At 35.9% G+C, this 26,990-nt stretch overlaps 2 long non-coding RNA genes across 7 annotated transcripts; one reads left to right on the top strand and one right to left on the bottom strand.

The window, feature by feature from the left end:
* Window positions 1-202: 202 nt before the first annotated feature.
* Window positions 203-17,274, bottom strand: LOC138313688 (uncharacterized). The gene is made up of 3 exons (XR_011207244.1): window positions 17,117-17,274; window positions 16,010-16,251; window positions 203-3,502 (listed from the first exon to the last, which is right to left on the bottom strand). It is a non-coding gene; the product is annotated as an uncharacterized lncRNA (long non-coding RNA).
* A 65-nt stretch (window positions 17,275-17,339) lies between these two features.
* LOC138313686 (uncharacterized) lies at window positions 17,340-26,548 on the top strand. Of its 6 annotated transcripts, XR_011207242.1 has the most exons (6): window positions 17,340-17,572; window positions 20,214-20,381; window positions 21,910-22,039; window positions 23,781-24,001; window positions 24,919-25,260; window positions 26,444-26,548. It is a non-coding gene; the product is annotated as an uncharacterized lncRNA (long non-coding RNA). The 6 variants fall into 6 exon arrangements; XR_011207243.1 differs by lacking the exon at window positions 20,214-20,381 and having other exon boundaries at window positions 24,919-25,151; XR_011207238.1 differs by lacking the exon at window positions 20,214-20,381.
* Window positions 26,549-26,990: the final 442 nt, after the last annotated feature.

The raw sequence follows: 26,990 nt of genomic DNA, 5'->3' as shown, positions 1-26,990 counted from the left end.
TCAATATCAAATTCAATAATGTAAGTGTAGATTTTGTAGATAACCATAAGCACTTAGGAGTAACTTTGGAGGCTAATTGTAAATGGAATATCCACATTCATAATATATGTAAACAGGTATCAAAAACAGGTAAGTGTTCTTCCAAAACTTAAATATACTCTAAATAAACGAAACTTTAATACAAATTGTACAAGTCATATATTCGGCCACTGTTTGAGTACTGTTGTGAGGTTAGGGATGGGTGCTCTTTTAGTGACGCAGAAAAATTAGAAAAACTTCAGCTTGAATCTGCTAGAATAATTACTGGTCTACCATCTTATGCTAGCAGAAATTCACTATTTGGAAAGCGGTCTAGAACCACTTACTTTCCGCCTAGAAAACTATTTTACAAAACAAAATAACACCCAACTACCTCTATTCATTGTTACCCCCACTAGTCTCAGAAAATTCTTCCTATAATCTTCGAAATGCTAACAACTTTACTTTACCTAGCTTCTGTCTCCAGCTCTCAAACGTATCGTTTTTTCCATCCACAATCCGACTTTGGAACCTACTAGAAATTAATATGAGAAATAATATTTTGTATACTGTAACGTTTTTAAAAACTCTCTAAATAATCTTACGAAAGTGCCTATTTATTATTCTATTGGGAAAAGAAAAGCAAATATATTGCATGCCAGATTAAGAAATAGATGCAGTACCCTAAAAATGATTTATTCCGCTCTAATTTAATAGATTACCAGCAATGCCAATGTGGGCATCCCATTGAGGATGCCCATCACTTCTTCTTTACATGTAATAATTACGCTGACCAGAAAATATAATTATTGCGAACATTAAACAACTTCATTCCTTTAGACCTGCAGCTACTACTACATGGAAGTCAAGAATTATCTATTGAAGATAACATTACAATATGTCAGAGCACTGATCAACAGTATATAACTGACTGTAAAAGGTTTTAACCCCCCTCCTTCCTCCTCTTACATTTCCTATTTATAATATGAACTATTAAACAAGAGGCCCAGAGGGCCTGTATTGCTCACCTGGTTTGTAATGCCAAGTAATGTTCTGAATACAGGTTCATTGTTTCTTTTCTGAAGGAATTTTAATATTAACCTCTAAATCCCCTATTGGGCCCCACCCCTCCTGCCCCCAGGGTGTCAGAGCCAAAATTTATAAATTCACCAAGGATGTTTGTGGCATGCAAATTTGGTTACATTCCATTCAGAACTCTATGACTAGTAGCGATTTAAAGGATTTACCTCTATTTCCCCTATTGGGTCCCGCCCCTCTTGTCCCCGGGGGGTCAGAGCCAAAATTTATACAAGTTCTGTTCCCCTTCCCCCAAGAATGTTTGTGGCTAAATTTGGTTACATTCCATTCACATCTCTATGGCTAGTAGCGATATAAAGGATTTACCTCTATTTCCCCTATTGGGCCCCGCCCCTCCTGCCCCCGGGGGACCAGAGCTAAAATTTATACAAGTTCTGTTCCCCTTCCCCCAAGGATGTTTGTGGCTAATTTTGGTTACAATCCATGCAGAACTCTAGGACAAGTAGCGATTTATAGGATTTACCTTTATTTCCCCTATTGGGCCCCGCCCCTCCTGCCCCCGGGGGGTCAGAGCCAAAATTTATACAAGTTCTGTTCCCCTTCCCCCAAGGATGTTTCTGGCCAAATTTGGTTACAATCCATGCAGAACTCTATGACTAGTAGCGATTTAAAGGAAATGTTGACGGACGGACGGACGGACGGACGGACGATGGACGACGGACGCCGCGCCATGACATAAGCTCACCGGCCCTTCGGGCCAGGTGAGCTAAAAATTGTTTCTTAATATCCTTCCGATGCTGGCGACAAGAGAAACCTAATTAAGAAAGCACTAGATTGACAGGAGAAAGATACCAAGGCACTGGATGTGATGAACTTTAAGTAAAGCAGCGAGACAAGAACAGCGATTAGTACAACTTCGGTCGTCCGCATCGGGAGTGATCACAAATACATATATGTACATATCAATAAATTAAGTAATTATATACATATGTTAAAATAAACTCTCTCTCTCTCTCCAACGTGTCAGCGATACCACTGTTCAATCTGCTCTTTACATCTGTATCAGCTTCACACACAGGGATCTGAGAATTAGTTACAGATTATAACATCATGGAACCACCAGACACAGGGATCTGAGAATTAGTTACAGATTATAACATCATGGACCCACCAGACACAGGGATCTGAGAATTAGTTACAGATTATAACATCATGGACCCACCAGACACAGGGATCTGAGAATTAGTTACAGATTATAACATCATGGACCCACCAGACACAGGGATATGAAAATTAGTTACAGATTATAACATCATGGACCCACCAGAGTGCTGTAAGACCATTTTTAGACGTTTTAGAGGTCTAGATCAAAAAACGATAAAAATCATTCTACATGGTACTACATACGTGAACTAATAAAAAGTCAGCAATATTTTAAAAATTTGCATTTGCACGACACTTTTGATTTTGATCTTGACATGGCATGCTTCAGATGACTACATCCTAGTAAGGTCAGATAGGCTGGGACATTAACATTAGCAATGTAATTTACAGTCAAGCCTTGTAGAAAAGACCAACAAGGTGGTTAACGCACATTTTCTTTATTGCTACCTTTAATAAAAGCCTCCACAAAATAAAATTACCTTAGAAAAATAAATTTATGAAACAAGGGAGCAGAAAACAGGTGATAGTGCATTTAGTCTTTAGTACCAAGTCCCTGTGATATAGCCATTACGCGGATCTAAATATTAGCGGTTTTAACTATAAAAATAAAAAAAATAACAAGAGGCCCATGGGCCTTAACGGTCACCTGAGTTCGTTTAGAATGAAACAAAGACATTTAAAAACTAATATACTGGCTCTTGAAGTCGATCAGTGATTTTATGAATTTGACTTTTTAATCTATGAAGAGTATTTGCTTCCATCAAACCTGTGAACTCAGAAGATTTTTTTGAAATTTTAAGTCATTTTGACTCCGGGGGTCAGCGAGGACTGATATGGATGTTGAAATACTATATCTCGGGCTAATAATTTGAATCAAGTTTGACTCATTTCCTAAGAAAATTGAGCAAATAATGTTTATATAGCATTTTACATATTTTTCAAAATTAACATTTTTGGAAAGCTACATGTCCATAAGGTCTGATTCCGAAATGGGAGTTTGCTCTCTGCATGGGTTGGTCTGGTAGTGCAAGCTATGTACTCGTATCGACTATCCATCTCAAAGAAATTAATAACACTGATAATTGAACCACAGAGGTATATAAGAGAAATATATAGAGAAAAAAGACAAATTATACTCACAAATAAATACTCAGGTCATTTATGGAAAGGTAACTCTGTCTAGTATTTTCGTGAAATGAGTTAACTCCTCTTGGCGCTGTCTTCAAGTCAGGAATAAGCTGTTAAACTTGTCGGCCTAAAAGGTACCATGTTCAAAGCTCGGCTGAAACAGAAGAAATGAATAAATAAATGATTAAATAACCTAAAATGAATGAGTGAAAGTAGCTGATTAATGAACACAAAAACAGAAAGTGTTTTATATAGATTGATTAGGTTTCATGGCCATTTAAGGATGAGTCAATAGTACTTGGAGGAACCCAGAGTACCAAAATGAAAACCACCGACCTACAGCCTGAATATATTACCTATTCCTGACCAGTCCTTAAACACTTCATATTAAAAAAGAAGACTATACTGTATATTTTACAGAACCAAACAACACTATATCCATATGATGAATAAATACATAAAATATTTGAGTTACATGTACAGATAAATAGATTAGTGATTATGATAAATAGATAAATACAGGGAAAGAGATAATGCCTAAAGCCTAATATTATGCTTGAATAGCTCCTTATCACAGTGTATCACGCCGATTCATAGAAGTTTACTAAATATCATTGAAATACACATCAGGGGGGAGTTATCGGACCTGACTACGGTATGGTTTGGTAATATGTGCTCCGACTAAATTGGGAAATTTTGGCTTAATTACAACGTATAAGTAGCTGAAATTTGAAACATATCTATAGTGATAACTGAGGTTTGATTTGTATCCAAAAGTTGTATAATTGAAGATATATCTTTGAAATGAGTAGTGCATCGGCGAGAGCTAATCAGGCGGAACGGGTAAGTGTAACGAAGCTGCGGTGCGCTTCGTTGCTATATATTCCGGAAATTATATTAACCGAGACTTTGGCGGGAATTTGCTGTGCACGAGATCTCGGGACTGCGCCGAGGCTTTCAGTTTTCTGCCGGGCCTTGAGAGGTGAGGGTTGTGTTTTTGAAACCTATGTAATTTTTATATATTTGTCGCCCATCCTTTCCCTAATTTGCTGTTATCGTATAGTATGGAAATGCATCAACATTACTGTGTGTGTATTTTTCGCTGTCAGTCGATATTTTTGCTATATTTTTGAGGTTGAAATACTTGTGAAATTGTGCAATGTCGGACTTGGCATGTCTCGCTTTTAGACGGGTTTCGATAGTAAGTAAAAGTCTTCACTCTTGTGTTGAGAGCCGTTGGTAGGCTGGAAAAGAGTGGGAGCCTCCTGTGTTGAATTTCGGGGTTAACCGTTAAGGAGATATTTTGAGAATCTTCGCTGGAGAACGGTGTTTGTGAAATTGGAGGTTAAACTATCGATAATCGGCCCGGTGTGTAGCGCCACGTGCTCGGTCTTTCATTGATGGGTAGGAGTTAATTCTGGTAGCGAAAACGTGAGAATATTAGCAGCAAAATTGTCCATTTCACGGTACTTCCCACTGAGCCACGCGGGTATTTTCTTGTTGTCACCTTTACACATGTTAAATATTAATAAACTGTTAAATGAATTTGATGTCGTCCATTGTCCATACTCACTAGTACCTTTGAATATTGTAGCGAGACATAGGAATCTGCAAGCTAACGCGGCAGTCGAACCCAGAGCAAAACAAATTAATTGTATCATTCTTACTCTACGCTAATGACTGCGGTCGTAGCGAAACAAGTCGTTACAATTTGGCGCCCATGTAGGGACCCTAATTAATTGATTTGAATTTTTGATTGTTGACTTACTTGCTCGTTTATTTACTACGCGTTGTGACGAGTCCCTGTGTTTGTGAAATTTATACAGGTGAACTGTTTACGTTTCGGTTGAGTGGTTACGCTTGTGTGTATAATTTCTCAGGTGTGAGCTATTTATAGCTTGCACTGTGTTTCTCTATTGTATTCTAGATTTAGTCTGGTTAGCTTGATTAACGGAACTTGTGTAGGCGTTTCACGTTAGTACTGGTGGGAATGTGGACAGTGCGGATTTCGGAAATGAAATATAGGCTTTACAATCCTGTGTAAAACTTTCATTGCGAATGCTCATGGGAGGTGTTGTGTAACAGGGCGTGGGGGAAGGATGGGCGACAGTATTACTGGGGAGGCCGCTCATGGGTAAAGGGGACTAAGTAGGATTTATTGTAGTAACTGATATGGGGTTAGAGAGTTAAATTTCGAAACTGATAAGGCCAGTGCTGAAAATAGAAACTTGTAATTTGGATATTTGAGGGGTTGTTGTTATTTAATAGTATTGATATTACAAGCTGATAGAGAGGACTAACATTTGTTGTTCAATTTTTTTTTTCATATCTGCTGTATACTGATGCCCCTGACCTGGGGGAAGGAACTAAGGAAGAGGACCCAGGCCCCTGTGTCGTTGCCGGATCTACAACGTCAAAGCGGTTTGGGGAAAACTGCGGGCCCTGCCTGGACCCAGACGTCCTTATTGTTATTCCGGAGAGTGTGATATAAAGTGCCCGGAGGAACTTTGAGGTGATAAGTATCGGGACATTGGGGTGTTGCTGCTGGCCAGGGTAACAAAAACCCCCAGTACTTGATTCCAGGGAATTTCAGTGGTACACAAGGAGAACATTATAGTTTGGGCCCGATCGGGCAGGGTAATAACCCCGAACCGCGCAGCACAGGGGTCTGGAGGACACCGTGTCAACCCCTGAATATCCCTTCCCCCAGGGGGCATCAGAACTATTGGATAATGTGCATAGTGAACATTCAAATTTCAATGTATTGATAAGTATTCCTGAAATGTTCATATCTGTTTTATATTTTTTTCATTTCGTTATTGGTAGGCTAAATATAGCTATAGTCATGTAGTGTTAGGTATAATTGGGGGTTGGGGGGCTGTTTATAATATTGTCTATATAATGGGGGTTGTAATGTAGGTGAACCGGGGGGGGGGGGGGTATATAATGTTAGGTGTAATTGGTGGGGGCGACCAGGGGCATGTAGATAAGACTGTAGGTATAATTGTAGTTAGTTAGGGAGAAGGTCCAGGTGGTTGGGGGTGTCTCAGCGGGGGGTAAGAGTTAACATGACCAACACCTCGAGGTAACCCTAACAAGGGCTTCTCCTATTCAAAATTGTTGGGGTAGGTGTTTTTGGCTGTTAGGTATTCTGGCCACTGTGGGGACTATGGTTCTGGTGGTTAGAGTTGATACGACCAACACTGGGGTCTTGTACTCACGTGGTCAGACTTAATTAGTTTGGGAGGGAGCTATATAAGTAACGGGAAAAGTCTCTGGTCGACCCCAAATTTTCATTCGAGCTGGGTTAAGTAAAATCATAAGAGTGGCTTCCCCAGTCTTGTAGGATCGTTTAGGGCCCGGTGGAAAACTTTGTTTTGTTAATTGTATGTTTTTGTATTTGTGTACATGTACTTTTTTTTCCCCCCATAATGTCATATTTTTTTCCTTTTGTTCTAAAGTCGTGTAAAAAGGAGGTGGTGTCCAAGGCAGAAAGAAAAATTATCTATGAGTACTCTTCTGATTTTGGAATTGTCTAAAAGTATAAACGAAATTTAACTTGGTTAAAAGACTCATGGGACATTGTTCTGGTTTTTTTTATATAAATGCTGGAATCTTGTGAAACCCACAAGGTTAATGACAGCAAGGGATTATTACGTTTATCTATAATCTTAAAGTTTTCGTGTACAGAGTTCCGGGACATGGAGCTTAAACTTTTTTGCCTTGGAAAATTATTCAACTCTCTAAGTTATGTTGGGTGATGTCTAACTTTGCACAGCGGAAAGTGTAACGCGTGCAAATATATATGTTAGGGGTAAAATCAATTGCTGATTGATGTCCATTTCACAATAACAATTATTATGGTCTCACCATTGTAATACTCGACAACATCTTCTAATATACATTTATTGCAAAAGTAAGCAAGGGTGCCTGTTACAATTCTTTTAGCACCCATTTCTGCGCTGAAATTATCCAGTCTGCTCCGAGGTCACTTGGCATTGTACATACGTCAGGTGGTAGTACAATATATATATACGAGGCATCTGTAGTTGATTGCTAGGACTGTAAAACAAGTATACAAAGAGAAAGAAATACAAAAGAAAAGAAATGAAAAACAACCATGCCCTAAGCTATATATATATATAATCGCTACTAAGCAGATGTGATTGATGTACTCGTAGAGAAAATAAGTGATATTACAGGTGAGCTGAGTATTGGAGTTTGCTAGCCACCAGCTACTACCTATACCAAGGGCACATAACTCATGTGACTCTCTGAGCTGTCTGGGGGTTTCATAGCTTGTCTCTGACAATACTACATTTAAAGTGGAGGTTTTCGGGTACGTACCAGTGGTGTTACGAAATAAAGATATGATAATTGAATATCTGGGAAAAAAACCCCTTAAAGATAAATAAAAGATAAGGAAATACTTGTGTAATTGGTTGAAAATGAAAATACGTAGATTTGTACAGGATTGCTTGATGAAATATAATACTTTCATTGTCTTAACCTCTGATGCGCTCGCATTGTGGTTACTTAGCAGGAATATCAATGTTGAACATCTTAGGGATAATTAATCGGTGATACTTGTACATGTTCTATACTTGTGATGTAATATAATTAATATTGTGTACTGGCATTGGGATGATTGTTATCTTTTTAAATCCCAATTCCACTTCTGGATAATTGTTATATAGAGAGTCCACCTCCTTTGTTTTTTGGTACCTTGTTGTACAATTGTTTTGTTTTGTTTTTTTGTTGTTGTACATGTTATGATGGAGATTTTGGCCAGTGAGGAACAATTGAAGGATAATCATTAATGACATGTTCTATCTCCTGTTTAGAATGGCCGCGGTATGTTGATGCAGTTCACACATTATTTTTTTTCGTGCAGTAAGTTGTTAGTGGCTGCGGGTCGCATCCTGTCTAGGTGGTTGGGGGGACAATATAGGTATTTTTTTCTTTCTCTTTTTCTTTTTCCTTAGTTGACGTTTCCTTATTAAGGCATGTTTGTCTTTGTGCAAAATTTTGGAATTTTATTTTTATTTTTTTTCTTGGATTACCTCCCTTTATTAAGAGATGTTTGATTTTGTGAACTTAAGGTTTTTCTTTCCTTAAATTACCTCCCCTTGATAGGTTCTTTAAAATTCAGTTTGGTTTTTTTTCCATCCTATTTTTTTTTTTATTCTGGTTCAAGTTCGTGAACTGGATAGATAGGTTCTTTAAAATTTAGTTTGGTTTTTTCCGTTCTATTTTTTATTCTAGTTCGAGTTCGTGAACTGGATACTTCCAAATTCGAAATTTGTGCATCTTGCTTTTGGCTTTAAATGTTTCAACTTTTGTTAGGAACTTTTTGGGTTATTTTTTTTCCAAATTATCTCCCTTGGATCAGTTTTACGGCTACGGGTCGCAGCCTGTCTAGGTGGTTGGGGGGTATGTAACGAAGCTGCGGTGCGCTTCGTTGCTATATATTCCGGAAATTATATTAACCGAGACTTTGGCGGGAATTTGCTGTGCACGAGATCTCGGGACTGCGCCGAGGCTTTCAGTTTTCTGCCGGGCCTTGAGAGGTGAGGGTTGTGTTTTTGAAACCTATGTAATTTTTATATATTTGTCGCCCATCCTTTCCCTAATTTGCTGTTATCGTATAGTATGGAAATGCATCAACATTACTGTGTGTGTATTTTTCGCTGTCAGTCGATATTTTTGCTATATTTTTGAGGTTGAAATACTTGTGAAATTGTGCAATGTCGGACTTGGCATGTCTCGCTTTTAGACGGGTTTGATAGTAAGTAAAAGTCTTCACTCTTGTGTTGAGAGCCGTTGGTAGGCTGGAAAAGAGTGGGAGCCTCCTGTGTTGAATTTCGGGGTTTAAACCGTTAAGGAGATATTTTGAGAATCTTCGCTGGAGAACGGTGTTTGTGAAATTGGAGGTTAAACTATCGATAATCGGCCCGGTGTGTAGCGCCACGTGCTCGGTCTTTCATTGATGGGTAGGAGTTAATTCTGATAGCGAAAACGTAGAGATATTAGCAGCAAAATTGTCCATTTCACGGTACTTCCCACTGAGCCACGCGGGTATTTTCTTGTTGTCACCTTTACACATGTTAAATATTAATAAACTGTTAAATGAATTTGATGTCGTCCATTGTCCATACTCACTAGTACCTTTGAATATTGTAGCGAGACATAGGAATCTGCAAGCTAACGCGGCAGTCGAACCCAGAGCAAAACAAATTAATTGTATCATTCTTACTCTACGCTAATGACTCCGGTCGTAGCGAAACAAGTCGTTACATAAGTGTCACAATGAACAGTGGTGAAAACAGATATGCCGGAGTCCGTGCGGTTGTTCCTCGAGGCAGGTGAGTGGGAACTAACACCAAAACAGAAACCGACCTCCACAGAGATGGTGAGTAGCATAAACAATAAAAAAACTTTTGCTGAAACGGTATCTAATAATAACTCTAAGGAAAATATCGTATACCTCGCTGGTTACGGAAAAGCTAAGCCCGTGTTCCTCAGTGAGCAAGAGGTTTTTGGACATAGAGTTGTTGAAAAAAGTAGATGGTTAAAACATGATGAACTTTATATTGCTATTGGAAACGTGGTTTCACCTGATCATATCAGTGGTATACAACGCACAGGGAAGTTTTGGAGATTGTATGTTGACAACATCTCGGACAGAGTTAAGTTGTTGACGGAAGGTCTTGTCATTCGTGGGAGGGAGGTAACGTTGTTACCAGAAAATCCAAATACGCCGAAGTATGATCCTGATACGACTACCAAATTACGAGTTTCGAGCGTGCCGTTGTCAGCTGAAGATGGTCAAATACGCCGGGCCCTGACTCTCAAAAACTGTACAATTCTTGACCTTTATCGCGAAAAACTTAGGATTAACAATCGTCTCACAAATTGCGATACCGGAGACAGAATTGTGATTGTTGAAAAATTGTCTGACCATCTTTCCAGATTTATCAAAGTTGGAAAGTACAATGCTGGACTGCGGTATTATGGTCAGCCTAAAGAATCCACAGCATTAAGTTCAGAAACAAAACAAACCACCTGTGTCAAATGTAAGGCAGAAGGACACTCTGCTTACGAGTGCACAACAGGGTGGATATGCAACTATTGTCACGAGGTTGGACACAAACAAGCTGAATGTGAGTATAACCGTCAGAGCGACTCAACGGACAGCAATGATGGTGGAGAATCGTCTGAGGGGGAAGAAGAATCAAACAGGTCTAGAAAAAAGCCCAAAGACAAGAACAAAAAGAACAAAAAACAAACCAATGATAAGGATGGGAAAGTTACTTCTGGTCCTATTGAACGCTTCCTCAAGACGGCATCCCAACAAAAAGACCAAACACCAAATAGGCCAAGGGACAGAAGCAAATCAAAGCAAAGATCACCACCTACTCCGGAAGAAGTTGATAAGAAAAATCTAAAACATAAATCACTCTCTAATGGACTCTCTTCACTTAATAACATTAAATTGACAAGGCTTACGAGATAAAGAAAAAAGATATAGGCTGTACGAATGGTTGAAAAATCAAAAATTTGGAATAGTGTTTCTACAAGAAACACACTTTTCAATAGATTTGTTTGACCAAATTGATAGAGAAATATGTAAATTTGCTACTGCTTATCATAGTGTTGGAAAAACAAATAGTAAAGGTGTGAGTATATTGATATCCAAAAAAACACAAGTAACTGTATTAGACAGTAAGTCTGATATTGAAGGTAGATTTATCATGTTAAATTTGGAAGTCGAGGATAGCATTTATACATTGTTAAACATATACGCTCCCAATGACGAAAAATCAAGAAATACATATTTTAAACATTTGGATACGGAACTGAATGCATTTAAACAGGGTGTAGTAATAGCAGGGGGAGACCTCAATGAAACTAATGATAAAGTTGATAGAATATCTAGGAACCAAAATAGAGTTTTCAGAAAATCGTATGGCTTAAAACAATTAATAAAAAATAACAACCTAATAGACATATGGAGGGTACGAAACGCTCTGAAAAGACAATTTACATGGAGAAGAAAATCAACGGGAGACGCGAGCAGGATAGATTATTTTTTAATAGAAAATTCTATACATGATATTAAAAGTTGTGATATAAGACCAGCACAGATACAATACACTGACCATATGGCGGTGTCTTTAAAAATTATGTGTAACAGTACAAAAAAGAAGGGTTGTGGATTGTGGAAAATGAACAATAGTTATCTTGAGGATACTGACTACAAAATTGTTATTAACAAAGTTATTGATGAAGTATTAAACAATGATATGAATTTAAATAAAATTGAATTATGGGATTACTGTAAAATAATGATTAAACATAAAACGATAGAATACTGTAAAGAAAAAAGCAAAATAAAAAAGTGCAATATCAGTTGCTTGGAAAAAGATTTGGTGGCGGAAAATGATAAATATGATGAAAGTCCAAATGTGGAAACACAAGAAAAGATTTCAGAGCTAGAAAATCAATTAAATATTCTTTACCAGGAACGGGCAAGGGGTGCCCAAATTAGAGCCCGTGTAGATTGGGTAGAGAAGGGAGAAAAGAATACGAAGTACTTCCTTGGTATGGAGAAGCAAAGACAGTTAAAAAATACAATCACTCAATTAAAAACAGACCAGGGGCTAATTGAAAACGAACCGGAAAAAATACTTAAAGAAATTGAAAACTTTTACTCTAATTTATATAAATCAAACAATCCTGATAAAAAGAAAGTGCATGAATATATAAACAGATGTGAAATAGACTATAGATTAAATGAAAGAGAGAGAAATAGTTGTGAAGGAGATTTGACATTGAAAGAATGTGAAGAAGCTTTATCTTGTATGAAAATGAATAAAAGTCCGGGCAGCGATGGTTTAACTGTCGAATTCTACAAGGCATTTTGGAATAAAATAGGTAATACTGTGCTAAGAGCATTAAACAGTTGTTATAGTAGAGGTGAATTAAGTACCTCTCAAAGAAAAGGAATAATTTCCCTTATTTACAAAAAGAATGACCCTTTAAATTTAAGAAATTGGAGACCAATTACCTTGCTTAACACTGATTATAAAATAGCAGCTCATGCCTTGGCGTCTAGAATTAAACCTTTAATGCCCAAGATAATTAGTACTGATCAAAATGGTTACATTAAAAATAGGTTCATTGGTTATAATATCAGACTAATTCAAGATGTCATTGACTTTTCTGAAAAAAATAATATAGATTCTTGTATTTTATTTTTAGATTTTTCTAAGGCTTTTGATACAATCGAGTGGGAATTTATGTTTAATAGTCTGGAAAAATTTGGGTTTGGGCGATCATTCATTAATTGGGTCAAAATATTGTATACAAATATTACAGGGTGTGTAAAAAACAATAACTGGCTAACAGCAAGTTATAAAATATCACGTGGTATCAGACAAGGCTGTCCTTTGTCGTGCTTACTATTTGTCATAGCAACTGAACTTCTTGCTGGAAAATTAAGAAAAGATGAAACGTTGCGTGGTGTAAAGATACATAAATCAACTGTAAAGGTATCCCAATTAGCAGATGACACAACTTTGTTTATGAAATATCATGATGTTAAAAAAACTTTGGATCTGGTAGACGAATTTGGCAATGTATCCGGTTTGAAATTGAACAAAGAAAAAACAGAGGGAATCTTTGCTGGCAGAAACAAGAATAGAGATACAAGCTACGCAGGTATTAAATGGGTCAAGATGGTAAAATCGCTTGGGGTTTATTTTTGGCCATAATAGTAAGGTATGTTCTAATCTGTGCTGGAAAGAAAAAGTAACAAGTATAGACAGTCTTCTTAAAAACTGGAAGAAAAGAAAACTAACATTGCTTGGTAAGTCTGTAATTATTCAAAGTTTGGTGATACCAAAGATAACTTTTTTAGCAAATACTATTGGTATGGATAGCACAACAATAAAGATATTGGAAAAAATGATATATAACTTCATTTGGGAGGGTAAACCAGATAAAATCAAAAGAAATGTAATGATTGGGACTCTTGAACAGGGAGGATTAAATGTAAGAAACATAGAATGTCATATTGATGTCTTACGCATTGCATGGATCAAAAGGCTGTTAGACTCCAGTCATGCAAACTGGAAATTGGTGCCAACATTGTATTTTGAGCAGTTTGGTAAAGATAATTTATTATTTAAAATGAATATGGCATCTACAAAAAGTTTACCAAAAAATCATGGAATAACAGACTTCTATTTGGATCTTCTGGTGGCATGACTTAAAATTCAAGCTGATAAAAACATAAAGAACAATTTCAGAGAGATAAAACAACAGGTAATTTGGGGTAATAAACATATAAAATTCAATGGTAAATCATTGTTCTACAAAAATTGGAGCGATTCTGGTTTAATTTACATAAATGATCTAATTGGAAATGATGGAAAGATCGATGAGGACATCATACATCAAAAATTAATATGTAAAAGAAATTGGATAGCCGAATTAGTGTCCATCAAACAAGCTATACCAAGAAATTGGTTAGATATCTTAATTACAGAAAAATCGATGGCAAAAGTACACATTATAAAGAAAGACATTTGTCTGTATAACACAGTAAAAGGCGACATGATTCAGCTGAAGACGTTAAGAAATAAAGACATGTATAATATATTGAGACGAAAAAAATCTTGTACTACTTATAACTTTGATCATTGGAAAGAAAAATTTGACATAGAAAAAGAAAGCTTCACAAACTTGTTCAAATTTATTTTTAGTGTTTTAATAGAAAATGAGGAAAAAATGTTTCGATGGAAATTGTTTCATTGTATCATTCCAAATGGTCCTTTATTAAAAAGGTGGCGTATTGTTGAAAATGAAAATTGTAAAATATGTAATGTCAAGGATGACTACCATCATTATTTTATTGAATGTCAATGTGTCGATCCACTTTTGGAATCACGTTAGACAATCATTGGATAAACTTGGCTATACTATTGTATTAAGACACTTAAAGTTTATAGTAATAGGAAACAAAATTGTATATAATGCTTATAATGACATTAACTGTGTTTTATCATTGATTGGTTTTGTCATATACAAATGGTATCATCTAAGTGAATTAAGAACAAAATATGTAGACATTGTTCAACTTTTCAAACATGAGCTGAAACGGAAATTTTGTTTTCAGTATTATACAAAAATGAAAAAACTGTATGCTTTTCTTTAGAAGTCGCACGAAGCAATGCTTCACTAGAAATTGAATTAAAAACATTACTAATGACAAAAACTACAAAAAAACAACAACAAAAAACAAAAAAAAGCCTGATCAATTGTACCGATTGTCAAATCGACGTGGCAAGAGTTGATACGACCAACACTGAAATTTGACTATCGGTAGGATTGATCAGACTGTTAGTGAAATTATTGTTTGTAATGTATAAAATACTTATAAGGAAACTACTTTTTAAAATTAGTGAAATAATTTGTACTATCCACAATATGTATAAAAATGGATGAAAATTAGAGATATTTTCGCAATATACTGAATACTGTATGAGAACGCAAAAAATTATATTTAAATGAAATGAAATGTAAAAATAAAAAATAAATATAAAACCACTATGATGAAATGAGAATATAAACAATGAGCAAATGCAAAATCATCAGATGGTAAGTATACAAGATGTAAAAAAAAAATATAAAAAAAAGAAAACGGTACTATTTGATATGATTGAATGAATTGTTGGATGATGTATGGATCTGTACGCACGCGTTTTGTACGTAGATATATATGTTAGTAGGTGTGTGTGTGTATGTATGTATGTGTATGTATGTATGTGTGAATGTATGTATGTATGTATGATGTATGTATGTATGTGTATGTATGTATGTATGTATGTATGTATGTATGTATGTATGTATGTATGTATGTATGTATGTATGTATGTTTTGTATGTTGTATGTTGTGTGTGTGTGTATGTGTGTGTGTATGTGTGTGTGTATGTGTGTGTGTGTGTGTATGTTGTATGTATGTATGTATGTGTTGTGTATGTATGTATGTATGTATGTATGTATGTATGTAGTATGTATGTATGTAGTATGTATGTATGTGTGTGTGTGTATGTATGTGTGTGTGTGTGGTATGTGTGTGTGTGTGTGAGGGTGCGTATGTTTGTATGTGTATGTATGTATGTAAGGGTGTATGTATGTATATGAGTGTATGTATCTGGTTGTGTGAGTATGTTTTGTGTTAGAATGAAGAGAGATATTGAGAAAACAACAGTAAGTTAAAAAAATAATTGAGAATGATAAGCAACTTGCTCTGCTCATAAAAGTGAATATTCTCTAACTGAGTGGAAAAAAAAAAAGAAATACACATCATATTCTAAGTCTGCTGACTTCTTACATGTACCCCCCCCCCCTCCCCCGGCCAGGACCCTAGCCCCTGTGTCATACTGCCCCAAACCCCTGTGTCATAATTGTGACATAAACATCTTCTGTATAATCACTTTCTAAGATATTGGTTCCAGTGCTAAGCTATATTAACAACATATGTGTAATGTGATTTTTTTAACAAAATCCTCCAATTTACAGTGTTGTTATCAAGACAGGTAGGCCTCCGTATTAAAAATAACTACCAAATATGTATAAAGTACAAGCAAAATACCTTCAACATTCGATTTCTAGTCAAAAACATGCAGATTGGGTTCAGTCAAATGGTGTCCAGGGACGCTGAATGATGAAAACGTCATATCCGGTTGTCATCCTATAGCATTTTACATATTTTTCAAAATTACCATTTTTGGAAAGCTACATGTCCATAAGGTCTGATTCCAAAATGGGAGTTTGCTCTCTGCATGGGTTGGTCTGGTAGTGCAAGCTATGTACTCGTATCGACGATGGGGATTCCTGTAAGAAAAATTATGAGAATTGAAACAGTTTAGAAATAAAAATTTAAATATTTCAATGAAATTTGAACCTAGACTTTTGACTTTTACTTATAACTATAGTATAGTTAGTGTACTACAGGATAATATGAACAACTGAATTAAACTTGAAGATCAGGGGGAGATAACTCATATTCTTTACCCCCACCCCCCATTTTTGCAATATCTAGCAAAAAATATCCAGAACTGAAAATTTAAGCAAAGCAAAGTTCCAGAACTGGCCCAATACTATAGATATATAACTTAGTAATCAAAAGAATATCATAAAGAAATGATTATAACATATTATGTCATAATATATCTGATATAACACAGAGAAAGTATGATGCAGCTTATAAAATATGGATACAAAACAGCCCCAAAAATTTCAAATTTGCCATGATTTTCTGAATGAGATGATTCTAAAATTACAAATGTATACCAATTGAAGTGAAAAAGGGAATTATCAACCTCTGAAAGATTCCAAGGACAGATAAAATCAAATCTAGAGCAACGTTTGAACCCGAAAAACTGGTCAGAACTTAAGAATCGTGGCTATTAGAAAGAAAATAATTTTGAAAAATAGAATAAAGCTTATCCTTCACTCACATCTTGATGTAAACTAGTCAATTACAAGATCTGGAAGTGAAAGAATTACACAATTCACCTCTAAAATTGCACCATCTCACTGTTAAATAACTCCGTTTACCAGAGACCTACAGACAATGGAAGGGAGATAACTCGAATTTCACTCGACTATCCATCTCAAAGAAATTAATAACACTGATAATTGAACCAAAGAGGTATATAAGAGAAATATATAGAGAAAAAAGACAAATTATACTCACAAATAAATACTCAGGTCATTTATGGAAAGGTAACTCTGTCTAGTATTTTCGTGAAATGAGTTAACTCCTCTTGGCGCTGTCTTCAAGTCAGGAATAAGCTGTTAAACTTGTCGGCCCAAAAGGTACCATGTTCAAAGCTCGGCTGAAACAGAAGAAATGAATAAATAAATGATTAAATAACTAAAATGAATGAGTGAACACTCGAGCGATGGTCCCAAACCACGGATGACCATATTTGTAAAAGTATTTAAATGAGTATTTGAGAGACTGTATCTCATTGGTGGACCAATAAAAAAACTACAGTACCGCTTCCGGTTTTGAATAACATCGATCGCCGCCATATTGCCTACGCTTCGTAGTATGCCTAGACTGAGGATAACATCAGAACGTCTTACGTAATGCCAGTAGCCATGCCTGTATCAACAGCTAGCCAAACGTTAAGTCGCTGAACAGAAGGTAAGCAAATGATACAGCATTTCGAAATTCCTGCGATGTACTGTACAGTTAAGGGACAAGTACAGTAACTAGGCCTACTCTCCTCAAAACTATTGTTTTCCTCACAAAAATATAGGCCTACTGGACGAAAAATTACCTATAAAAGATGTTGAATATCAATGTTTAATGACACTGCTACATACCAAGTAGGTCTTATGTCTATGTAAGCCCTAAAGCTGACAATGCAAGTTAAAAAGTATGCATTTGAAACTAAAAAAATATATAAGGTTAGGTCTACTGTAGGCCTAATGAAATTTTTTTTCTTTCGAAAATTGTTTCTGAGACCACAGGAACTTGACGTTCTGTCTATAATATAATATGAATTTAAGGCAAAGCCTCAGAAGAGCGCAGCTACATGTAAAAGATTATAACATCATAACTTTATATTGTCTATATTTTTCTACGAGATTAACAATAAAATATTTCACTGACATTGACATACTATCGATAGTTAGAGAGAATTCAAAATAATCCAAATGGAATAGTTCAATATACTTCAATCTTGTTTTTATCAGATGCAAATGCTATCAAAAATATGCGCGAATCTGTGCTGTCATCTTTGGCGTCAGGTTTTGTGACGTCACTGCTGACGGTTCCGTGCGCTTTAGAACATACACAGTATATATTGGACCAGTACATTTATTGCGTTGTTCTTGTATATGTGTAAATTAAAACTACGTACAGTAATTTTAAAACGTATACTGATAACACATTTCGTCTAGTAAAGAAATTTCAAATCTCGTCGTGCTGATAACGAGAATTAAAACATGGCTGCCTACATGGAGGCACGAGACTTTTCCTGCGGGACACAATTTCAAAGTCCAAGGGGTACTGGAATGTATTGGAATCTTTATGCTCACACACGTATTATGGTTAGTAGAGCTTTGCTCTACGCGGCCGAAGGCCAAGCAGAGAGCTGCGCTCTTATCTACTTAGTCTAGTATAAATATATATATATAAAAAAAATACCCCTATAGTATAAAAAAACATATAGGGGTATTTTTTTATATATTTATACTAAATATTATTGACAGAATATCAAGCTCCTGTGATGAGATATACCTCAGTTATGTCAGTGTCGTATCCAAGGAAGTGTCAGCCATTTTTCTTTCTGCTCTGCTTAAATTAGTTACCTTCACTGGCCAACCCCCTATTTTAAGTAGCGAACTTCGAATCTCGTAGCGAATCTCCCCGCTGAAATGACGTTAGCATGCGTACACGATATTGTGTTTTGACGTCATTCCATTACCAATAGAAACAATAGTCCTGCACAAACATTAACGGGTATCCGTGGTATGTGAATAAGTGCCATTATGTCCAATACAAGCTAATATAAATTTTCAATATACATTTAGGTTTTATGCGCACATGTCACTCGTTCTGGACAGGTAGTCACGTGCACATGGCCAGTTGAGTGCATCGAGTATGATGATGTACATGGCAATATGTGGACGGATTATTATTTGGAATTCTATTCAGCTTTAGTTGACGTGTTTTTTAGGTCATCTGACCCGAAAGGTCAGGATGACCTATAGTCGTCATGTTTCGTCCGTCGTCGTCTGCCGTGCGCCATCCGCCGTTCGTTAACTTTTCACATTTTGAACTCAAGTTCTACCAGTGTGATTTGGCTGAAACTTGCCTGAAATGATCCTGACATGGTCCCGACAAAGTGTTCTTATTTTTCGGGTCGATCCGAAATCCAAGATGGCCGCCACAGCCGCCATCTTGAAAACACATTTTGAACTTCTTCTCAAGTTCTACTGGTGCGATTTGGCTGAAACTTGCATGAAATGATCCTGACAAGGTCCGGACAAAGTGTTGTTACATCTCTGGTTGATCCCAAATCGAAGATGGCTACCATGACACTATATCTAATTAATTTCCTATATGATTATTGCCAAGGTAGTCAGATGACCGTTAAGGCCCTTGGGCCTCTTGTTTGTTAAAACAATTAAGCCCCATACAGCATTACTGGTAACGACTTTGTTTACATATTAGTAGGTGATGCACAGTGGACAAATGCTAGGAGTAAATGTACATGTGTAGACTGAGCGCAGGTGTGTCAATTAATTTCACACGCTTTATATAGGGGTCGGTAAGCGTGTCTGAATATAAAACAAAAATGGCTGTCCTTGACAGGGGAATGTCTCATAACGATTCTTGAAATACAAGTACATGTATACTTTATTTTTAATCATTTGAATATTTTTTACCTTGCATTGTCAGCTTTAATAACGTAACTTATAGTGGCGTTCCGATTAGTCGAGTTCGTCGAGTATCGTTGGTTCGAGGTGTTTGATCAATTAATCGAGTAAGCAATCTGTAATCGAGTTTCATCAGAATTTTAGGACACCATGATAAAACAAAGTATAAAGTGAAGAAAATCAAGCGACATAAAAAAATGACAGCACCGAGAGGCCTCGCAATCGTAAGCCTTTGAAGGATTTTTTTATATGAAATTTGTTTATACATCAAGGAATAAAGTAATCGATTTTAATCGATCATTGATTGGTTAAATAAAACTGATGATCGACCATGAAATTTCAACCTATTCCCAACATTACCAGGATTTTACAATAAATTTAATATCTGCCTCTGCCAGGGATCGAACTCGGGACCTCAGCTCTGGATTACCAGTCTGACGCTCAACCGATTGAGCTAAAGAGAAGTTCTCTCTAGCCGAGCGCTAGTATTGACCAGGGTTACATACTCCCCCTCCAGGTATCAACTCGTCCTCGAGTTTCCAGGGGTCACAACGATTCCTTTGCAGGTATTGTGAAGTATCATTCCCGAGTCCCTACGTGGGAGCCAATGTAACAGGGTGCAGGATTTATAATAAATCTAATACCTGCCTCTGCCAGGGTTTGAACTCAGAACCTCATGATTACTAGTCTGACGCTCAACCGATTGAGCTAAAGAGAAGTTCTCTCTAGCCGAGCGCTAGTATTGACCAGGATTACATACTCCCCCCCAGGTATCAACTCGTCCTCGAGTTTCTAGGGGTCACAACGATTCCTTCGCAGGTATTGTGAAGTATCATTCCCGAGTCCCTACATGGGAGCCAATGTAACAGGGTGCAGGATTTACAATAAATTTAATACCTGCCTATGCCAGGGTTCGAACTCAGAACCTCATGATTATTACTAGTCTGACACTCAACCGATGGATCTAAAGAAAAGTTCTCTCTAGCCAAGCAATATATTGCTGCTGGTATTGACCAGGGTTACACTAATTTATACTAGACTAATTAAGTAGATTTATATATTATAGACCAATTTCCTGTGGTCTCAGAAAAAAATAGGTATAACACCATGTTTATGTAGTCACTATAAGTCTAGAACCAGGGGTATGTACACATTACAAGTCTAACACCAGGATATATAGACACTATAACTTTTTAAGTGTTGTGATGTCATTGTAGGTAGGGCTGAACTTCCCAAATATTGGATTTCCAATGATCATTCACTGACTGTTGGTTTTTAATAATTGAGGAACTGGATTTCTCTCATGAACATTTTCGTTCATACTAATATTATTATATACAGATACACTTGTACAATTGTCTTGTAAATAAGTATATAGAATCATAAAGAATTATGAATTGCATTTATATATATGTTTAGAGATCTTAGGAACATATTGTTCGTATGCTTGCAATTTGTTGTCCATTAGATATGTGTATATTAATTAGCAATAGGGTTGTCATTGATATTTTTTTTTTATTTATTGTCAATATTGATTCCATTAGTTTAGTATTGAAACAAATTTAAAAAGATCTATATTTTTTGGAATCCATCTCAGAAACACATGTACATATTGTATAACTATTGCCTAAAATTATATATAAGTACCGGTATTGTCAACATCTGACTCATGGACACAATCATGTATGCCTTCACTAGTACTGTCAGGTCATTGATGTCATTCAACTCGATCAACATGTATTATAGAGGCAGGGAATATAACTGGATACACTGGTTGCATACATAAGATAATGTCAGGATCAATGCCTTCGGGTAAAACGAGGATTCACAGTCAGATCATTTTACATATTCTATATAAGTATTATTGGTTTCAATGTGTTAAAACATTAATAGATTTGATTGAGTGCAAAATGTCTGCTTGTTTTTAAATTATTAATAAGTTACTCATTTTAAATTGACATCAAAGTAACAGTCAAACCAAAGCAAAACTGATATCAGATATTAATTTTTTTAGATAAATTAATATTTAATAAATCTGTCATTAATACTTAAATCGACTTAGCCTCCTTATAATGCATATTTTTTTTATTGTAGATGTCACCACAGCATAGACCCTATTTTGTGACTTCTGCAGAGCACAATCTTCCCTACAATGCATATGTTGCTGATCATTTCACAAAGATCTACAAGAAAATGTTTCCCGATATCAAGCTTAAGATTTCCTGTAAGTTTGCCTGTAGTCAAACAAAGACCACCATGCTAGTGAAGAAAGCCCTGGCCCCAACGTTAGAGCAGGAAGTAGTTCAGCACCTGAGATCTAGCAGTAATGGTTCATTTCTTAAACAGCAGGACTGTCTCACGGTCCCTGGCCATGCCTATTTGTAACGTCAGCAATTCTCAGAACATCTGCAAATATACCTTCAACAAATGTTCTTGTAAGGATATCTTTCATAAGGTATTAAGTTCTAAAATAAATGAAGTAAGCTATAGCCTGTATGTAAAAAACCCATCTTGTTGGAATTTGAATGTAAAAAGAAAATTACTGTAATTACCTGCATATAACCCGCGCCGGGGTATAGCCCAGGGGAAGCAAAATCAAGCATTCTCTATGATTTTGAAAAATAAATTACAGATAACCCACACAGTCAGATTGCCTTCGGGTTATTCTTTGATGTAATCCTTGAAAATACAGTTGATTTTTGACAGGACATATGTAGTATATGATATACTAATAATGGTTCATGAGTCTATATATATACACATATATATATGCTTTATAGTCATTTCATTTCGAAAGGGCTATAGGTTTATTCAAAGATATGTAAAGCTATCAATAACATATTTTTTTCTTTGGAAATAGGTTTTAAATGCAAGGAATAATAGCTCATACAAAAATATTTTAGAATAGTGAGAGGGTTACCTGAACTATTTCCAACATTCATGTATAGCCCGCATATTTTTAGCCCACCATCAGCAGATGGTGGGCTATTCAAATCGCTTTTCGTCTGTAGTCCGTCCGTTAATAATTCTTGTTATCGCTTTTTCTCAGAAAGTGCCATGAAGGGATCTTTCTCAAATTTCATATGTAGGTTCTCCAAGGGCCCTATAGCTAGTTATGCATTTTGCATTTTGGGATCAATCGGTAAACAAGATGGCCACCAGGCAGCCATCTTGGATTTTGATAGTTAAAGTTTGTTATCACTGTTTCTCATTAAGTACTAAAGGGATCAGGCAGCCATCTTGGATTTTGGTAGTAAAAAATTGTTTCCACTGTTTCTCAGAAAGGACTAAAGGGATAATTCTCAAATAACACATGAAGGTTCCTCTTGGGCCCTAGTTGTGCATACTGACATTTGTGACCGATCGGTCAACAAGATGGCTGACCATGCCAGTCGCCATCTTGAATTTTGATTGTTGAAGTTTGTTACCACTATTTTTCAGTAAGTACTGCAAGGATCTGTCTCAAATTCCATATGTAGGTTCTCCTCGGGTCCTAGTTGTGCATTTTGGGACCGATCGGTCAACAAGATGGCCGACAGGCCGCCATCTTTGATTTTGATAGTTGAAGTTTGGAAAGTAGAGAAAAGATCCATCTGACAATTGTCAGACATAGATCAATCTTTGGTGGGCACCAAGCTCCCTCTGGGATCTCTTGTTATAATTTGGTAATAGTTTTCACAGATAGCCCGCATCGGCAGATAGCCTGCATTAGGCATCTTCTGATATAAAAAATTGTATAGCCCGCTGGCAATACGCAGAAAACTACCGTAAATGATTAAAAATAAGAAATCGATATCCAGATATGTTATTTTTGATTTCAAATAATAAATTTCCTAGATTCAATAAATTTTGCTGTGCTTAACTGGCTAATAGATATTTAGTTAAGACTATTGTAATTTTGATTTGTAACTGATTCTTTTTTTTTTTTTTTTTTTTTCTTTTTTTTTTTTTTTTTTTTTTTGCAGGAATCATGATAATCCTTTACAGAATGTTATTTCCTTTGTCCCAGACAACTACTCTGTTATGAAAGGTAGACACAACTCTGATGACCTACATCAAAGAGAAAACACCCTTATATTTTTGATATTGGATGTAGCTGCCATCTGAGCAACCTGTGCACTGTGGCAGCTGTCAAGACCCTGCCTATGCCCATCGAGGATCTATTGGTGGACACCTTCTATTAGAGGTACATATAATTTGTATACATTGCTTGAGGTAATTGGTTCCCAAATTCTTTATAAGATTTAAACTTTTAAGACAAAGATCTCATATGATGTAATGTGTGTTAATATCATATAGTCCCACTTGAAAACATGTATTTATAACATTTATCATTCAGTGAAGATATTTCAGTGGGTGTTTGTTGAGATGATAGATTGAAACTGTGGGAATGTTAAAGATGCTCCACCTCTGACAAATGGAATTTTTTTTTACAATAAAAAACATTAGCAGACGAATTAGTATTTTTCTTCAGTTACAAAAGTTACTTACTGTACACCATTACCACTATTGAAAAGTTTCAGCTTCTAATTTTACTTCAAGATAAAAATATTAAACAATAATTACTTGCGTCCGGAAAAAAATTGATGGCACTATGTCCTATATGGAATGAGGTACTGATTGCGCATGCAACCGAAAGCAAAATTATATTGTTTTTTGTGTTAGTCAGACATATATATATACATGATTAAATACCAATCGTTGTTCAAATGATAAGAATCATTTATGCTCTGTCGGTGGTTGGGCTTAAAATAAAATATTGTTTGTTTCCCCTTTCCGACCTACCCACCAAAACACTCCCTACCCAAAATATTTTATTGGCATTTTCCATACCAAAAATATTTTTTCATTTCTAATTTTTCTTTGTTTTCTCTGTTTTGTTTCTTTTCTTATAATACATTTTATGCTTTTATAACTTCAGTTTTAGAAAGAAAACTAATAACTTGAGGTATTTGTTGTCTAATCAAAAAAAAAAAAAAAAAAACTACCTACCTACCCAACACTGGTATGGGTTGTTAAAGGGGAAACAAACAATTCATTAGGGCTGGCCTGGAACATCTTTAATTATTTAACTGAGAAATATGTTAAATTATATATTTTCAGCTCAGGCAGGAAAGAGAAGTACAAGGAATTTACAAAGTTTTGTGATGTGGAGCCAACCAAGATACTGAAACATTGCTCTACCCATTGGTTGAGCCTTGAGAAGTGTGTAAAGTGAAGTGCCTCCTAGATCACTGGCCAGCCCTCCAGAGCTACTTCAATTCTCGTGATGACGTGGAGAAGCCTGTCCGCATCAAGAGGATTGCTGGTCAACTATCATCTTCATAGATGAGAATGTACTACTTATTTCTGGCTTTCATCCTAGAGTCATTCAACGAGTTCAACATATCATTTCAGCTATTACTATTTCTTTTGAGGGCACTATTGTTTTATAGTGTTGTCAAGGTATGGCATAGTACCCGAGCCGTTTTTTTTCCTGTGTAAATTCCTCAGCATTCAAGTTTTCAAACCATGACATCATAGTGTTTTGCAAAACGTCGTCTGCATATAGCTTGTTTGCCAGTGAACAGCGCAAATAGCGACAGTGACGTCATTTTTTTCAATGTCGACGTACATAACAAAAAGCATGCCAAACCATGCCATAATCCCACGGGAAACCATTGTATCCCACGGGAAACCATTGTCCCGGGACTATGGCTAAATAGTGCCTGGGGACTGAACCAATGAAAACGTGAGAAAAGGTCCCGTTATGTACTAAAACTCTAATATGACAAGAAGATATGGCAATTGTTTTGAAAAAAAAATATGACAGAATATTTTTATCAGTATATGATTATGAGTATGATTAGTAGTTCTTATCAATGTAAAGTCTATATATATTTGTGTATGATTATCACACACCTATGTCTTAAAGGGACAATTCAGTCTAAGAGAACATTAAAATTTGTAATTATATAGGAAAAAATCCAGTTCTAATGGAAATTAAATCAGTCGGTTTTACTGTGATATGTCTGAAAAGCCCATAGTGGTGACATTTGTGTAGATGTTCGAACTCGCTCGCTGTCCGTCATTACACATTGTGGTCGAACTTCTTGTATGCCGAGCCCTGTCCCTTGCTCGTAGAGTAAGGCAACTTTTGTCTAGAACTGCTCAAATCGCTCTGACAGTAGTATGTTTACCTTATTAGGTGAATTGTCTTGTCTAAAAATCATTTTATCACCTTCTCAGTTGTTATGTAGTTTATTTGTTTAACGTGCGTGACTTTGGCTCGGGTATGGGTACAGCGTCCATATTGTACCTGCTAAATCGTATTGATCAACGATTTGATATTTCAACGATATTAATTAAAATACTTAACAATGTCGTGGAATTTGTCAATGTTTTATGTTATATGTTTCATAAGAAATGTAGAACAATACATTTATGTATATTTTGCTTCTTGGTTATGTAAAAGAATTAGCTTAAGTGAATTGTCCCTTTAATCTAGCTTTGATAATTCTTGATTATTTACACAACACTTTTTGATCTTTGATAATTCTTCAATATTTAAAATGTTTATTAGATTAACCTATTATATACATTCATATTAAGCTAGAATTTCTCTAATAACATTTCCATTATACTTCAGGCTGATGAATTTAGGATTGGTTATATGGCAAAGGAGATCAGACGTCTACTGGGGAGATTCCTGGGCAGATTCGTCAAAGCCAAAGTCATCCGGGAAGCTGATCATTTGACCAAGGTTGAGTTTGACGACATCAACAACCAGTATTCCAGACAGCATTGTGGACATTGGACCATTCTGCTATGCATTACATAGTCGACAAAGAGGACAGCATTTCCCCATCCTTGACCAATAGAATTTTTGGGGTAAGTTAAACAATATAAGTGTATAAATCATGAATATGTATTAAAAATAACTTGTAAAACATTTCAACATGATTAATCATGGATATTTAAAATTTTGCATTAATCTGAATTAAATGTATTTCCAGGATGATAATAACAATAATAGAAGTTTGTTATGATTTATTATCAATACTAATTACTTAAACTAATTTCAATTTCATTTGTGATAACTTGCCATAGAAAAACTTTACACTAAATATTTTCATATTTATTCTAACAGGTCTTTTCAGGAAATTTTATTTGCACTGTTTGTAGACAAGATGATC

Source organism: Argopecten irradians, unplaced genomic scaffold (assembly GCF_041381155.1).
Source record: "Argopecten irradians isolate NY unplaced genomic scaffold, Ai_NY scaffold_0843, whole genome shotgun sequence".
In the NCBI taxonomy this organism is placed as follows: Eukaryota; Metazoa; Mollusca; class Bivalvia; order Pectinida; family Pectinidae; genus Argopecten; species Argopecten irradians.
The sequence above is the reverse complement of the archived record's forward strand: the minus strand, read 5'-3'. Positions and strand labels throughout refer to the sequence as shown.